The sequence below is a fragment of the Mustela putorius genome, unplaced genomic scaffold, assembly GCF_011764305.1.
Source record: "Mustela putorius furo isolate JIRA1106 unplaced genomic scaffold, ASM1176430v1.1 tig00537227_pilon_pilon_pilon, whole genome shotgun sequence".
In the NCBI taxonomy this organism is placed as follows: domain Eukaryota; kingdom Metazoa; phylum Chordata; class Mammalia; order Carnivora; family Mustelidae; genus Mustela; species Mustela putorius.
In genome coordinates, this window is record NW_025422368.1 from 43,594,253 (window position 1) to 43,610,170 (window position 15,918).

The 15,918-nt window shown below is 40.6% G+C and overlaps 1 pseudogene; it reads left to right on the forward strand.

Annotated features, from left to right (window-relative positions):
* Positions 1–695: 695 nt before the first annotated feature.
* Positions 696–15,587, forward strand: LOC101687688 (annotated as a pseudogene).
* The last annotated feature ends 331 nt before the right edge of the window (positions 15,588–15,918 follow it).

Below are 15,918 nucleotides of genomic sequence, written 5' to 3' on the forward strand. Positions count from 1 at the left end.
ACATTTAAACAGACTGAAGGAGAAGAGTGTCACTAAAGAACACTCTGTGGTAGATTTTAGATGATATCATTCATTTAGTAACATGAATCAGCACAAGAATCACTTTGGACATAGCACAGAGAAAAAACACAGTAGCAACAGGACTGTGATCTTCTTATGGCTGGTACCTAATAGTAGGTTGGTACCAATAGTAGTTGGTACCTAAACATGTAGGTTGATTATTTCTGAATGAATGTGTAATGTTATTATATCATTTCACTATTATTACTATGTCTATTATTATTTTATTTTATTATTTTTGAGGCAAATATAAATATTTTATTTGATGTTTCAAGGAATCTGGTGGATTTTTTTGGAAGTCATTTTTGATGGACGTATCATTTGAGAAGGATGATTTTATACACTTCTGGGCTCTGGCCAATATTGATTAAGCCCGCTGATAACAATTGAACTACTACTTTGAGGTGGTTGCTAAGCAAGACTTTCCTTGCTCTACATGCATATGCACTCTGTGTCTCTTACTGCCCTCTATTGGCTGGAGCAAGATGTGCTGACTTGAGTGGAATTGTTGGTTCCTGGACCTCAAATCTGTTTCCAATAATACATGCGCAAGGCACTTAATACAGGTTACCCTCCAGAACAGTCTGGTCTTAAGAATCGACACTAAGATTAATTGGCACCTACCACAGAGTATGATGGTGTGTGAAAACCCCGAAAATATTTCTAGGGATGAATCCAAAACACCGGCAGATGCATTGTTTCTGACAAACTCCTCATCTTGCAAATACGGTGTAGAAGCTAAACTCCGCATGAATCGGAGTTCAAAGTTTGTGCTCATCCCACATCACCATGCTGCTTCTCTTTCATATAATTAACGCAGGTGTGAGGTCCATCTACCACCTGGTTTCTTCTGTCTAGAACTCTTTCACATTTCTAGATTAAAGAAACAGCTTTGGTAACTACACATCTTTCATAGTGGGATGCCACTAAATATTTTTTAACACTAGTAGAACTACAAATAGGAGATTATAAAGAGGTAACAATCAGGAAAATAAAGGGAGGAATAGTTAAAAGTGGTTATCTGGTGGAGTGGGGCTGGGAATGGGGAAGAAGGGGGACAAGAGTCTTTTACTTTGATTTCAGACTCTCTTGTACTGTTCAATTTTTGTACATGTGTATGTATCAGTTTTATAATTATCTTTCTAAACTTTAATTCTTTCATAATTAGTGTAGTTTGGAGACACCAGAAGAACGATTTCTGTGCCTGGGGAATGGTATGGTGTTGTGGTAGGTGTATAGTTAGGGTAAGCTAACTGCTATAATAAATTAATCCCCAAATGTATAATGACTTAAACACCATATAAATTTATTCTCCTCTCAGAACAAGACAGTTCCAGGTGGTTGATTTGGGGCTGGAGGAGGAGGAGGGAGAGATGGTGTGCTGCATACAGTCGTTCATGGACCCAGAAGGCAGAGGCTCTGCTATCTTGAACATATCATTTCAAAGGTCACCTGAGAATCAACATCAGGAGAACAGAAGGGGAAAAAAACATGGAAAAGTATGAATGGGAGGATACTTTGGGGCCAGGTAGTGGTACACATTACTTCTGCTCACATTCCATTGTTGGAACTCAGTCAGTTGGCCACACCTAACTGCAAGGGAGGCTGGGAAATATGGACAGCAGAATGCCCAGGAAGAAGAGAATGTGGATTTTTGGTTAGCAACAGCAGTTCTGTCACAGAAGATAATCATACTTACTTCAAGAGTTCTTGCTTCTGGGGGACCCATAGTCATGTCTAAAGATACTTGAATGAAAGGTTTCCCCCAAAAAGAAGATGTAGAAGATGGTTTGGGCACATCTCCTTAGCCCACCTCTGATGTCCGCTGAAATTGAGCAAACCCCATGCTCACTGCCAGTGTCCCACATTGACTGCCCTATAACTCTTAGCTCTTCTGCCTCTGGGGTTTTTCTGAAGCTACAAGAGTTCCTTTTTCACTGGTGCAGAATAGCCCAAAAGTACAGGGGAATTAACATCCTGGGGACAAACCTCAATCAATTGTGGGCAGAGTAGGTGGGCTCTAAGAAACATAGTACATGGATTTTCAGAAAGTTTCCACTACAGTTGAGCCCCCATCACTCAGTGGTAACCAAGCCAGTAATAAGCCATTTACTGACTTTTTCATCCTGTCCTGCAACACCCTCTCCTTGCTCCTCATTCCTGCTTCCTTAAGTCACTTGACAAATAAACTAACTGAACTCAAGTCCTGGTCCAAGGCTCTGCTTTGGGGAAGAATGACCCAAATTAAGACCAAAGAGGTAAATCCTTCTCCTGGCTTCTCAAGAAAGGGAACTCTAGGAATTTAAGAACCTACTCTGAGGAAGGACTGGGGAAGGATTTGTTCTCTATTTTAGAGTCCTAGGCTAGAATCTGCTAGAAGGTGTTGCTGGTGCAGCTTCGAAGTGTCCATAACAGATTCCTGGCTTCCAAACACTTAGTAACATTCTCTCAAAGTGGGAATTGCACACTTGACAGAGTAAGGCTCCCTCTGGGACTGCAAGAGCCATAGTCTAGGTGATTTGTTTGCAAGAAACAAAACCTCTCAAGGTGGCTCAAGGAAAGAATTTCATTATGAGAATTCGAGGGACTTCCAAGGAACTCAATGCAGAAAGTACAGTCAGGTCTATGATAACCAGAAATCGCTGAGCAGCCTTTCTCCTTCTCTATCTTTCTGGGGACAGTGTGTTCTCTCAACTCTGCTGTATGTCCACTTCAGTCTCTGGAGTCTGGCTTCTAGGTAAGGCTTTTAGTTTCTGCTCTTCCATAGCATCATTTTTTTTTAAGATTTATTTATTTGAGAGAGAGAGAGGTGCACATGCATAAACAGTGTGCCTGACTTGGGGAGGGCAGAGAGAGAAGGAGAGAGAGAGAGAAGTAGACTCCCCGCTGAGCAGAGTCTGACACAGGGCTCAGTCCCCCAACCCTGAGATCACGACCTGAGCCGAAACCAAGAGTCAGATGCTCAGCCAACTGAGCCACCCAGGCGCCCCCCATAGGGTCTTAATTCATGTGGCTTTGCATCAAAAATGCATCAGCCATAGCTTAAATGCTGTCTAACCATACTTAAATGCCTTTCCCTGCAGCTGGGGCTTGGTGTGTGGGAGTGTTGAAGAGATGGAAGTCAAACTAGAAAAAGAAGTTGGTCGTGGCAGGGAAATTAAGATGGATATAGTTTTGAGGTGGAAACTATGGGACAGAATGACCTCAGAAGAAGGGATAAATCTTCTGCATTTAAGGCCAAAGCAAGTTAGTTAGAAAGGGAGCCAGAGAAGGTCTGAGTGTGTCTAAGGTAGAAGGCAAAATTAAGGCAGAGCTGGATAGTGAAAGGAACCGAAGCAAGTTACAGCACAAGTGTTAGGAGAGCTGTGGGGCCATGCCAGGAAATGTATATATCTATAGCTGCAAGTGATAGAATGCCCAAGTGTGGCTAAAACAATAAGAATAATTATGTCACGTTAGAAACCTGGGGATGGGTTGTTCTAGAATTGAATAATAAAGAGTTTGATGGTGTCGGGACTCTGGGTTGGCTTCTCTGTCATTCTCTGGGTATTACTCTAAGACTGCCTTAATACCAAAATATCACATGCTCCTATGTGCAAGGCAGAGTTTTTCTTTGAAAGACTCCCTCTTATCAAGGAATAACACCTTTCCCAGATGTCTACAGCATGTCTCCTCAGGTACCATTGCTTAGAATGGGGTCACATACTTAGTCTCTAATCAATTACTTGCAAAGGACAATTTCACAACAGCAGGGACTTGACCTGTTTTATTCACTGTTGTATCTCAGAACTGAGAGTATATTTGGTATATAGTAAGGGTTCAATAAATATTTGCTGAATGAACGGATTACCATGACTGACTTGGATCAATCTGCAATTCATCTCCTGGGGCTGGGGCCATAGCACATCTTCCCTGAGCATATTCTGACCCATAACTATACTTCATTTGGTTTTGACCCTTGTTTCACACCATCCACAAGATGGATTGTCCAACTAAATAAAAAGGTAAAGCAAAAAAAGTTACAGAAGAAAACATAGAAAAATATGTTAATGACTACAGTGATCTTTTGATGTATCAACTTGACTAAGTCATAGTTCCCACTCATTCAATCAGACACTAATTTAGATATTGGCATTTTATAGATGTAATTAAAGTTCAAAATCAGTTGACTTTAAGTAAGGGAAATATCCTAGATAATGTGGATGAGTCTGATTCAATCAGTGGATGGTTTTAACAGGACTCAAAAAGCATGATTATAAAAGAAAAGAACATGATAAATTGCACTTCATTAAAAATGCCATTAAAAGAATAAAAAGCAAATCACACACTGGGAGAAGTTATTCCCAACACATATTTCTGACAAAAGACTTACGTTCAGAATATGTAAATAACTCCTACAACTCAAAAGAAAAAAGGGGTGCCTGAGTGGCTCATTCAGTTAAGCACCCAACTCTTGATTTTGGTTCAGGTCATGATCTCAGGGATGGAGCCCTGCATTAGGGTCTGCACAGGACATGGAGCCTGCTTAAGAGTCTCTCTCTCCTTCTACCCCTTCCCCCACAAAAAAGAAAGGGAAAAAAATAGAACAACCCAACCAAAAGTGGACATACAACTCCAACAGGCATTTCACAAAATAAGACCACCAAACATCCAATAGGCATATGAAAAAGTGCTCAGCAATACTACTCATTAGGAAAGTGTAAATTTAAAGCCATAATGAAATACTACCAGACAGCAACCAGAATAACTGGGTTAAGAGGACTTACAGTGCCAAATGATGGCAAATATTTGGAAGAACGGAGATTCTTTACATTGCTGATGGGAGTGAAAAATGTTGTAACTACTTCATAAGCCAACTTGACAGTTTCTGCTAAAGCTAAACACTGCCAACCCTATGATAGCAACTCCAGTTCTAGGAATTTACTCAAGAGAAAGGAGTACTGATGTCCACAAAGAATGTGCATAAGAATGTCCATCACAGCTTTATCTGTATTAGCCAAGGTGGAAACAACTCAATGTCAATCAACAGAAGAATAGATAAGTAAGTTGTGGTTTATGCATGAAGTGAAATACTACATAGTGATTAAAAGAAGAGAACAGGGCACCTGGGTGTCTCAGTGGGTTTAGCCTCTGCCTTCAGCTCAGGTCATGATCTCAGGGTCCTAAGATCGAGTCCCACATTGGGCTCTCTGCTTGGCAGGAAGCCTGCTTCCTCCTCTCTCTCTCTGCCTGCCTCTCTGCCTACTTGTGATCTCTGTCTGTCAAATATATAAATAAAATCTTAAAAAAAAAGAGAGAGAGAAGAGAACGGACTACTGGTACATGCAACAACATGAAGTATCTTACAAATATTAAACTGAGTGAAAGAAGCCAAATTTAAGAGAATACATACTTGTATGTTTCTACTTCAAGTTTAAGAACAGTCAAAAACTAGTAAATAATGATAGAACTGAGAATACTCATCACCTCCCCCATTGTTTTACAGTACAAATGTAGAAGAAATAAGAAGGCATCTTTTGAGGTCCTGGGAATTTTCTACATCTTGATCTGTGTGATGACACAAGTGCATGTGTGTACAACAATTCATTGAGCTATGCGCTTAGGATTGGTGTTTTTGAGTATATGTATTGTCCTCCACAAAAGTTAAGAAAGAAAGAAAGGAAGGAAGGAAGGAAGGAAGGAAGGAAGGAAGGAAGAAAAGAAAAGAAAAGAAAAGAAAAGAAAAGAAAGGAAAGGAAAAGAAAAGAAAAGAAAAGAAAAACCCACTGGGAGTTCTATTCCCAAGGAATATTTGGGTAAGCAATGGCTATACCCACTTTAGGCAGTCTGAGAACAGAGGTTCCTACTCTTCTTACAATATCTCAAGTGCATTCCCTACTTAGCCTCCAAAGAAAGAGGGTTTCAGGAGCACTCTCCTAGGACATCTATCTAGAAAGCTGGTGTAGTTAGAGTTCTGGGAGCTCAGAATTCTAGTTACTATTCCTCCAATTGTTACTTAGCTTGGTGCAGTGGTGTATAAAAGGAAAGCAAAAGGATCAGATGGGATTTCTTCAAATTTAAACCAGTGCCTAAAATTCAATTTCATGAACATTGTAGGAGGCCTGGGTTTTTACTGTCAGAACCAGTAAAGAAGATAGATCTGGAGACATCATGATTTATGGTCAGCACAAATATACACAAATCTCAGTTGGTAACTGGGGGTCTCCCTTTCTTCCTGTTAGTTTCATGCTAAGACTACATTGAAATTTATAGTTTCTAAGGTTGGTACCCAGGAACATCTCCTCATGTATTCCATTTGGCTAGAAGGCTTAATTTAAATAAAAAGCAGCAGGTAAAGACTTTCTGCTATCAAAATTATGCAAAGCTTGTTCTAAATTACTTCCTTCAAAATATAGAGCCATCTGTTTGTTAAACATTCCACTTAAACTTTATGCCTATTTCTTCCTTAAAATATGTCAGACTGAGGATTTCTGGATTGATACTTTATACAAGATTCAATAGCATTGCAAGCACAACTACTCTACTATTACTTAATGGAAAAAATTATTGAAAATAATAGGTGAAAGGGATTAAAAGTACACTCCTTGTGATGAGCACAGAGTAATGTATAGACTTGTTGAATCATTATATTATAAATCTGAAACTAATATGACACTGTATGTTAATTATACTTGAACAAAAATATATGTAATGGGTTATTAGTGACCTCCCATTCTTGAAATTAAAAAGTATGACTTTAAAACTTAAATAAATGAATTACAGAGTTGATTTTTCCTGTTTGCCCTTCCTCTTTTCTGACTTTAGTCCTTTACTCTAGGCAAAGCTTCCTGAACACAGTATTAATTCCTAGTTATTGATTTTTTTTAAAGATTTTATTTATTTGTTTATTTATTTATTTATCAGAGAGAGAGAGTGCACAAGCAGGCAGAGGCAGAGAGAGAAACAGGCTCCCTGCTGAGCAAAGAGCTCAATGTAGGACTCCATCCCAGGACCCGAGAACTATGACCTGAGCCGAAGGCAGAGGCTTAACCGACTGAACTACCCAGGCCTCCCCTAGTTATTGACTCTTAACAAAAGCTGCATTTTAACATCTCAGCAAGAGTCAGTATCTGTCTTCAGATAGATCTATCTCCTGGAAAACCAGATAACTATACTGAAGGGCCTAAAGCAGGATGACATTTTTCCTCCTTCCCATACTTTCCTTTTAACTGTTCTTTGTATGATAGAAAACCATTCAGTGATCTGGCTGCATTCCCTTCCTGCTGGAGACATGAATTAGGAATGGCTTTCATGTTCAAAAATGAGCTTGCCACAGGAGCATTATGTAGCTTTTTCTCTGTCTGTGGTGAGTGACTGGAAAAAGCTTCCTTGAAAATCTTCCATGCTAAGTCACTTTGCCTACATTCTATGATTTTTAAAAAAACACCTTGAAAGACTTTGATTTATTCACTTACTGAAGGCTCAGAATGGGATCCTTAAGAAAAATTCTGTCTTGGTTATAGGTACTCCCTTAGTGGACCTTTGAAATGAGGAGGGTGCAGCAGATCGTATTTGACAAAAATGGCTACAACAATACTTCTGGTCCCACATGCTCTTCCAAACCCTGCCACTTCCCCATCAAGGTCTCTTGGAGTCTATTTCCCCTGCTCTTGAAACTGGGCAGATTTTCATGCATGCCTCAATGAATAGAATGCTGTAGAAATGACAGTGCATGACTGACTTCCAACACTAGGTCAAAAAAAGATAACATGCCTTCCATCTGGTTCTCTCTCTCTCCATCTTTCTCTTTCTCTCCCTCTTCCTGAATCCCTGGGTAAGAAGTCCGGCTATCCTGAACTCATGCTCTGGAGAAAACATGTGCAGAGTTGAGCATAAAGACTTGCCCACGGAGCCTCACTATTCTAGCCCCCGCTCATCAAGTCTTCTTAACCTGGTACCAGATGGGTGAGTGAACGGGCCTTCAGATGATTCCAGCCCCAGTCACTGTCTGTAACTATATGAGGAAAGCTGATCAAGAACTGCCTAGTTGAGCCTACTCAGCCCCTATAACCATTAAAGATAATAGTAATCGCCATTGCTGTCTTAAGCCACTAAGTTGAAAGATAGTTTGCTAGGCAGCAATAGATAACTGGAACAGAGTGTAGCTGATCGACCATCCTGAAGGTTTTGGTTAGATACCTCCATTTTCATAAAAGCTTGTAAAAAAATCTCATCTAATGATGACAGTATATATTGCTACTTTAAATGAATGACATAGAACAAGGAACTTTCAGGCCTTGAGAGAAGACACAAAGTCCAATGATCTGCTCCCAACCCTTGTGAAAGGTCTGGTTCAGAGAGGGGATCTCAGTGGGGAAGTGTCTGAAGGACTTGAATCCTCTGGGTTTCCTAGATGTGTTATACTTTTGATTTAGCTAAAATTTTAGAAAGTTTCAGTCTGACACCATATTTCCTTGATCTCCTATAAAATTACTTCTGTGAGTTGCACTATAGGACAAACCTCAGGTCTTCGTGCTATAAGACACAATTTTTAAAAAGCCCTATAGGATTTGCTGTAAGAATGTCATTGAGGACACAGTTTACTACATTACTCACTGTCCCAGATATAAACCTCCACACCAGAAACTTATTTTAGAGCTAAGTTCTAAGAAAAGCTTGAAAAACTAGAATGTTTTGCCTTTGTTGTCAAGAGAATCATTTTTGGTCTTCATTTTTTTTGCAGAAAACTCAGCTCTGACCCTGTGGCTCGGATAATTACACGGAGCCCTATTGCTTGCATACTCGTTCTACTCCACTGACTTGTCTTTTCCTAATGCATGTTTGTAATGACCTGGCTTTATTTATTATTTATATTTTCTACTTGAACATATGTATTCTTATAAGCTTTTGCAAATCCCTTGTGGAACAAGACATAACAGAAATAAAGTGAGAAGTAAATGAATATATAAGTAAATTACCCTTCTGGGACATCACCAAATTATAAACCTTCCACTGGCTTAATGATTCATCCATTTACTTCACAAATATGGATTGAGCATCGGCTAGGAGCCAGGCATTGTATTAGGGAGGGTCAGAGCTGAAAAGATCTTTAATTTTTTAGAAGATTTATTTATTTATTTAAGAGAGAGAGAGAAAGAGAGAGAGAATGGCAGGGAGAGGGAAAATCAGAGGGAGAGGGTAAGAGTCCCAAGCCGACTCTGTGCTGAGCATGGAGCCCAACTTGGGCTCAATCCTAAGACCCTGAGATCATGACCTGAGCCAAAACCAAGAGTCGGTCACTTAACCAAACCCTGCCACCCAGGGGCCCCTGAAAAGACTTTTTAAAAAACCACAGTCCTTGCCCTCGGGAAATATAATGCTTAAGGGGTTCAGAAATTTGGGGCCCAGTAGCAGCAGTCAGCAATTTCAAATACTGACCTCTTTGAGGTTCTGTTGGTCATCATAAAGCCAGAGCTCTTAAGCTTTTTGGTAAATAAGTCCAGGGGCTGGGGGGAGGAAGGGAAGGCTTTGGGAAGGTGGATAATCAATGAATACTCACCTTTAGATTCCTGGCCAGGAACTTGAAGACACCACCATCTCAAAAACTTCCTGTTTTGGAGAAATGGTTGGCAACATTTGCCCCTCAGATCCCAATCGCCACTTGTACACTAACCGATTGAATTCTCCCCTGTGAGACCAACGCTTGTAACTCTAGTTTGTGACTTGGCTTCTGGTTTCCCTTCTTTACTGAGTTTCTGATGCCTACTCAGGTCATCTATCTTTCTATCATCTGGGTAAACTTTTACACCTGTCTCCCAGGACACACCAAGGTCCTCCAGCTCTGCAAGTTCTTGGCTTCTCCGGCCAAGGATGGCAATAAATCTGATCTGCCTTGTCAACCTTGAGCCTTCACTTTTTGACTCATTATTTCTGACAGCGCTACCTGAATGCCTTCATTTTGGTCTTTGCCCTTTCTTGCCAGCAGGGGGCTCTGTACTCTTGTGTCCAGGAGTCTTCTTACCAGTCTGGGTACTTTGTGGTCTTTTCCTAAAAGAGCAGCCCCTTCTTATCCCAACAGTGGGTAATGCGGTTACTAATCCTATTACCCTAGAATCTAGATTCCAAAGAAGATGCTTGATTTGCTAATGCAAATACTTATAAGTATTTTATAATTAAATAATGAATCTCTTCTGGCCTTAGGAAACTCCCAGTTCTGGGTATTTAACAATGAAAATAAGCCTGTTTTTCTACAGCCCTTCTCTATGGAGTTTGAACAAACTGTAGTACTCTGAGATAAATTTAAATAGGTTAAAATATGCTTTTTAAAAAATATTCATATGCTGCCTTCCTTTTATCTAATAAGAGATATGTGACCTCAACTAATTTCCTAGGCAAATTGCTTGTCAAAAAGGGTGAGTGTGGGGCACCTGTATTGCTCAGTTGGTTAAGCGTCTGCTTTCGGCTCAGGTCACGATCCTGGGATCCTGGGATCGGGCCCTGCATTGGGTTCCCTGCTCAGTGGAGAGTCTGCTACCACTACTTGTATTCTCTCTCTCTCTCTCTCTCATTCACTCTCTGTCCAATTAATTAGTTAATTAATTGAAAAAACATGTGAGTGCTCTTCCTGACAGAGTCTTCATGGCTGCCATTTTTTTCTCAGTGGAATGGAAAATGGAAATAATATTCTCCCTTCCACATAGAAAAAAATCATTTAGGGGTGACTTTAGTTATTGTCCACATCATCAGCCACTGAGCACTCTTTGTTTAATGATTACTTAAAGAGTCAGCTGCAGAATGAAACCACATTTAGGTGATGATGGCCCTATGACTTCAACACAAAACCTGAAGGCTGAAGCCATCCCTCATCAGTATGGTACACTTCATCCTGCTTAGGCCTCTGTTAACACCATCTACCCTCCCTCCCTCTAAAGTTTTGTCAAAGAAATATCTGCCTGTAAGAATCATTCACCCCAGTTTGGCTGCTGTTTTGAAGGATGAGGTTCGAAAAAGGCATTATTTTACATCCTCCTGTCCACCTGGTTGTGCGTAGTAAGTCTTAGAGCAAGACCTTCATGTTGTGCTTCTGCAGAGAATAAGTAGATCTATCTCATAAACAAAGCGTATTTTATCTGCAACTCTCCGCATTTCTCTACCCATAACACATTCTTTCACAGCAGCTGCTTCCACATTTGCTATTTACCCATACCTTTAAGCACTGCCATTACTACCACCTGCTCCCCCCATGGCCCTCCACCCCGTGGCCAACTGGCCAGTACCTATAGAAGCCATTGACAGAAGCTTGCAGGAAATCTACCTATCTGTCAAAAAGCAACATTTTACTGCAGTGAACACGAAAGAAATGTATTAAGGGGAGAACAGCATCTAGCTATTTTTCTTATGCAAATATATCATCTGCTCAGCTAAAAATGAGATGACCAGCACTGGGGTTCCTCCAGGTCTGGAAAAACATTGACCACATAGCCTACTCTTATCAGTCAGAATGTCTTCTATTGCAAGGGATGGAAAATTATTTAAATGATTTAAATAACAAAGGCAAATTAGCTCATAACTCATGTAACTCAGAGGTCCAGAGTGAGGCTGGCTTGAAGAGGCTCAAAGCTGCAGTGCAACTCATGTCACTAAGGACTGGGTTTCTCCCTTGTCTCCACACAGTGTTCCCCTCATTCTCAGTCTCTATAGCAGGGCCCTGGGGTAGTTCTAGAATCCTCTCATGATAATGAAATGACTGCAGCAGTTCTAGCACATTCCATCACACCACACCATCCAGCCAGATGCAAATAGTTCCTGAAAGAATGAGAGGCTTTCCTAGAAGTCCCAGCAAACATTCCTTGGGTCTCATCAGCTGTGACTAAAATACATGACCAACCCTGAACAAATAATGTATCTAAAAAATGAGATAGGAGCTGAGGAAAGAAAACAAGATGAAGACTGGATTTGGGGGGTAATGGAAACAATGTCTATAAAAACTTCCTACACATGTGCATTTACCCTGTCTTGCATAACTCCCCACACTACTTGATACCAGTGAGAGAAAACTTTGTTCATCTTAAATTGATGTAATTTTTCTGTTTTCAACTCAGGTGACCACTCTCCCCAAGTTAGCTCATCCACTGCCAAGGCCTTAAATATCTTCCACATGAGAGTTGACTATCAGAGCAGTACCTTCAAGCCAGGAAGTTTCTCCTGAAAGTTAGAGATATGTTCGACTCAACTGTCTATCTACATTTGTTTTGTTCAAAAACATTTCAAACTCTCATTTAAAAAAAAAAAATCCTATCTCTCAGAGATACATACTGAAATAGTTAGAGAAGAAATGATACAACATTTGGGATTTGCTTCCAAGTCCTCCAGTGGAGACAGGAAGTAGCTCAGGTTGAGCTGAAATAAAATGAAATGGTAGCTGTTGAAGCCAAAGGTGAGTATGCATGAAATTATTATATTATTCTTTCTGCTTTTGTGTATGTTTGATGCTTTTCATAAGAAACTTCCTAAAGGTACTTCAAACTCAGCCTGTCTGTGAAAGTTGAGATATAGATTCAGCCACACAAATAGAGACCAAAAATAATACTGGCTCCACAGAAGAAAAGGTTCTATTTCTCCTCCATGTAAAAGTCTGATATATCACTCCACAGTGTCTGGGACCCAAGTTCCTCCCATCTTATTGCCCCACTATCCATCGTATGGATTTCTTTTGGACTCCATGGACCCAGGTGGCTCAATGTCATCACATTTTGAGCAGCAAAAAGGAAGAGAGGAAGAGAATATGCCACTCCTTTAAGAGTTCACCCCAGATGGGGCACCTGCGTGGCTCAGACAGTTAAGCTTCCGATTCTTGAATTTGACTCCGGTCATGATCTCAGGGTTGTGAGATGGAGCCCTACCTCAGGCCCAGTCAGGTTCCGTGCTCTGCAGGGAGTCTACTTCTCTCCCTCTCTCTCTGCCCCTCCCCAGGCGCGAGCATGCTCGCTCGCTCTCTCGCTCTCTCTCTCTCTTTCTGTCATAATTAAATAAATCTTAAAAAAAAAAAAAATTTGTTCAGCCCAGAAGTCATGAACATTACTCCCACTCAGGTCCCATTGCCCAGGACTTAATCATATGAAAAACTGAGCTGAAATCAAGCTGGGAAATTTATTATCTTTCTGGAGAAACATGTGCCAGGCTAAAGACTTCTAATACCAAGAAAGAAGAGAGAAAGATATTGAGGGGAAACTAACAGTCTCTGGCACATTTTCCCCACTGAGTCTCCCGAACTTCCTCTCTAGGGAGACAAACCACCGAAGTTCCGTCCAGTTTCTGCATCCAGCTCTGGGTAATTCTCAGTCCTCTTTATCACGGTCCCGTCATGGTCCGGTCGGCTATAAACTAAACTATAAACTAACTAAAAGACAAGAGGGCTGCCCTCCAATCTTCCTGTTATAAATTGTAGAGCAGGAATGGGGTAGCCAATATGCACATACACTTTAAATCTAGTTGAAAAAAGGAAGAATGGGAAGAAAACAGCAGCCTCTAGTTCAGACCAATCATCAAATCCCATAGAGCAGTAACTGCAAAGAATTCCTACCCTACTAGTAGAGTTAAGTTCTGAGGTTATCCCTAGGAACATCTGGCAGTTGGTATTCTTGTTGCCTGGGGGTGGGCCGTAAGGGGGGCGGTCAGTGGAGACCTCTCTCCCTCTCTCCCTTCCTCTCCATGACCCCAGTTTTTGCCCTACAGGAGGTTCTTCTTGTCCGATTGTCTCCAGTGCCACCCCTGAAATACAATTGGCAGAATGTGCCCTACTTAGGTCTCTTTAGTTTTCAAAAGGGATTTCTGCATACAGGAATGGGGGCTTTTGTGCAGTAATCAAACAGCCTGGGGGCACCTCAGTGGCTCAGTGGGTTAAAGCCTCTGCCTTCAGCTCAGGTCATGATCTCAGGATCCTGGGATCAAGCCCTGCATCGGGCTCTCTGCTCAGCTGGGAGCCTGCTTCCTCCTCTCTCTCTGCCTGCCTCTCTGCGGACTTGTGATCTCTGTCAAATAAATAAATAAAATCTTTAAAAAAATAAGACACAAACAGCCTGTGGTTTCCTCTAGACATTTAAGTCTACAGACTGATCTTTTATGGAAAAAACATGGAAATAGACTCTTTCCTAAAGCCAGGCAGGCCTATTTCAGACTTCTGACTTCCAGTACTCTAAGAAAATACATTGGGGTTGTTTTAAGTCACTAGGTTTGTGGTCATTGGTTAGAGCAGCCATTGGAACTAATACATGAGCCTTCTATTTATTAACATAGGGAAGCTGTGATCCTACTGAACCGAGGGGCGAGGAAGGTATGTTGGTGGTGCCTCAGCTCCAGACGACCTGAGCACACCTTCTCGGGCAATATGGAGGTACATGCAATAAAGCCTGCATTAAGAGCTTCCAACCAGGTATATAGACAGGCCCAGACTGCAGGCTCTTCATCAGATCTTTTTTCTCCCCTGTTCTGTCCCTGGCTTTTCAATTCCTGGCACAATTCTCTGACTTCTAATATCTGCCTCTGACCTTCACCCTCAGTCTGAAGATCCAGAATTCTCTTCTGCAGCTCACTCAGCTTGGCAATGCATATACCTCTGTGTTTGACATGCTCCCTTGATTCCTGTGACATTTACAATTTCAGGAAACAGACCTCTCCCCGCAGCCCGCTGGTGCTTATGACTTAGGGAAGCAGGGATTTGGGGAAGAACAATGTTGTGATTGGGGTATCATGTTATGAAAGACTTTGCATCAAATAAATCACAAATTTGACCCATTAAATATAAAAAAATATATAAACAACTAGAAAAGCCTGTAGCACCTAGAAATTGTAATAAGCTGTTCAAGTATTATAAAAGAGAAATAAATGTCCTATCTGCATAGATTTCCTAAGAAGACCAACTACACTATGAAGAATATAATCAGAACATTCAATTCAACATTATTAAATCATACATTTGACTTACCCGGGGCAAATATGCTAATTATATACATTTTAATAACTAATTAGACATTCAATTAATGCCTTGCTGATGACATCCTTGTATTTATAATAATTTCGATGGAAAATCCAGGGGATCCGAATGTCATTAAAGATTATTCTAGAGAGGCGTGGAATGGGCGGCCGTGGCTTTTGGGCTGGGACGAACTGCACTCTCCGTGGAGACCAGGGAGCTGAGCCAGAGCTGTGGCCAGTACAGTGGGAGCAGCTGGACTGATCACAGCTGCCACTGGATTTGCAGGCCATTATATTTTCCAAGCCATGAAACATATGAAGCCTCAAGTAAAACAAGTTTTTAAAACAAAATCTGTCTTCAGTGGTGGCTATCATAAAGGTGGGTTTGAACCCAAAATGATGAAACAGAAGCAGCATTAATAGTAGGCATAAACCCTACTGCCAATAAAGGGGAAATAAGAGATGCTCATCAATGAATTATGCTTTTAAATCACCCACACAGGGTTGGATCTCCTTATTTTGCAGCCAAAATCAATGAAGCTCAAGATTTACTAGACAGCCAAGCTAAAATATGAAGTAATCATGTGGTGAATTTTAAGTTCTTGTTAGTTTATGTATACAAAATGCCTCAAAGATACATGCTTTAAAAAAATTATTCTGAAATATGATTATTGTTATAGCAGCTATAAGCGAAACAACTTAATACCATGAATAATTTAAATATTCAACAAGAGAACAATAGCTAAGATGGTTATGCACAGCCATAAAATATCATTTGATCATTCAAATTTATCTTTAGAAAAATATCTAGTAATATGAGAAATAGCTAATTTTATAGTAAATGAATAAAGCAAGATGGGAAATGATATACGGTATCATTTCAACTTTGTAAAAATATGCATTGAG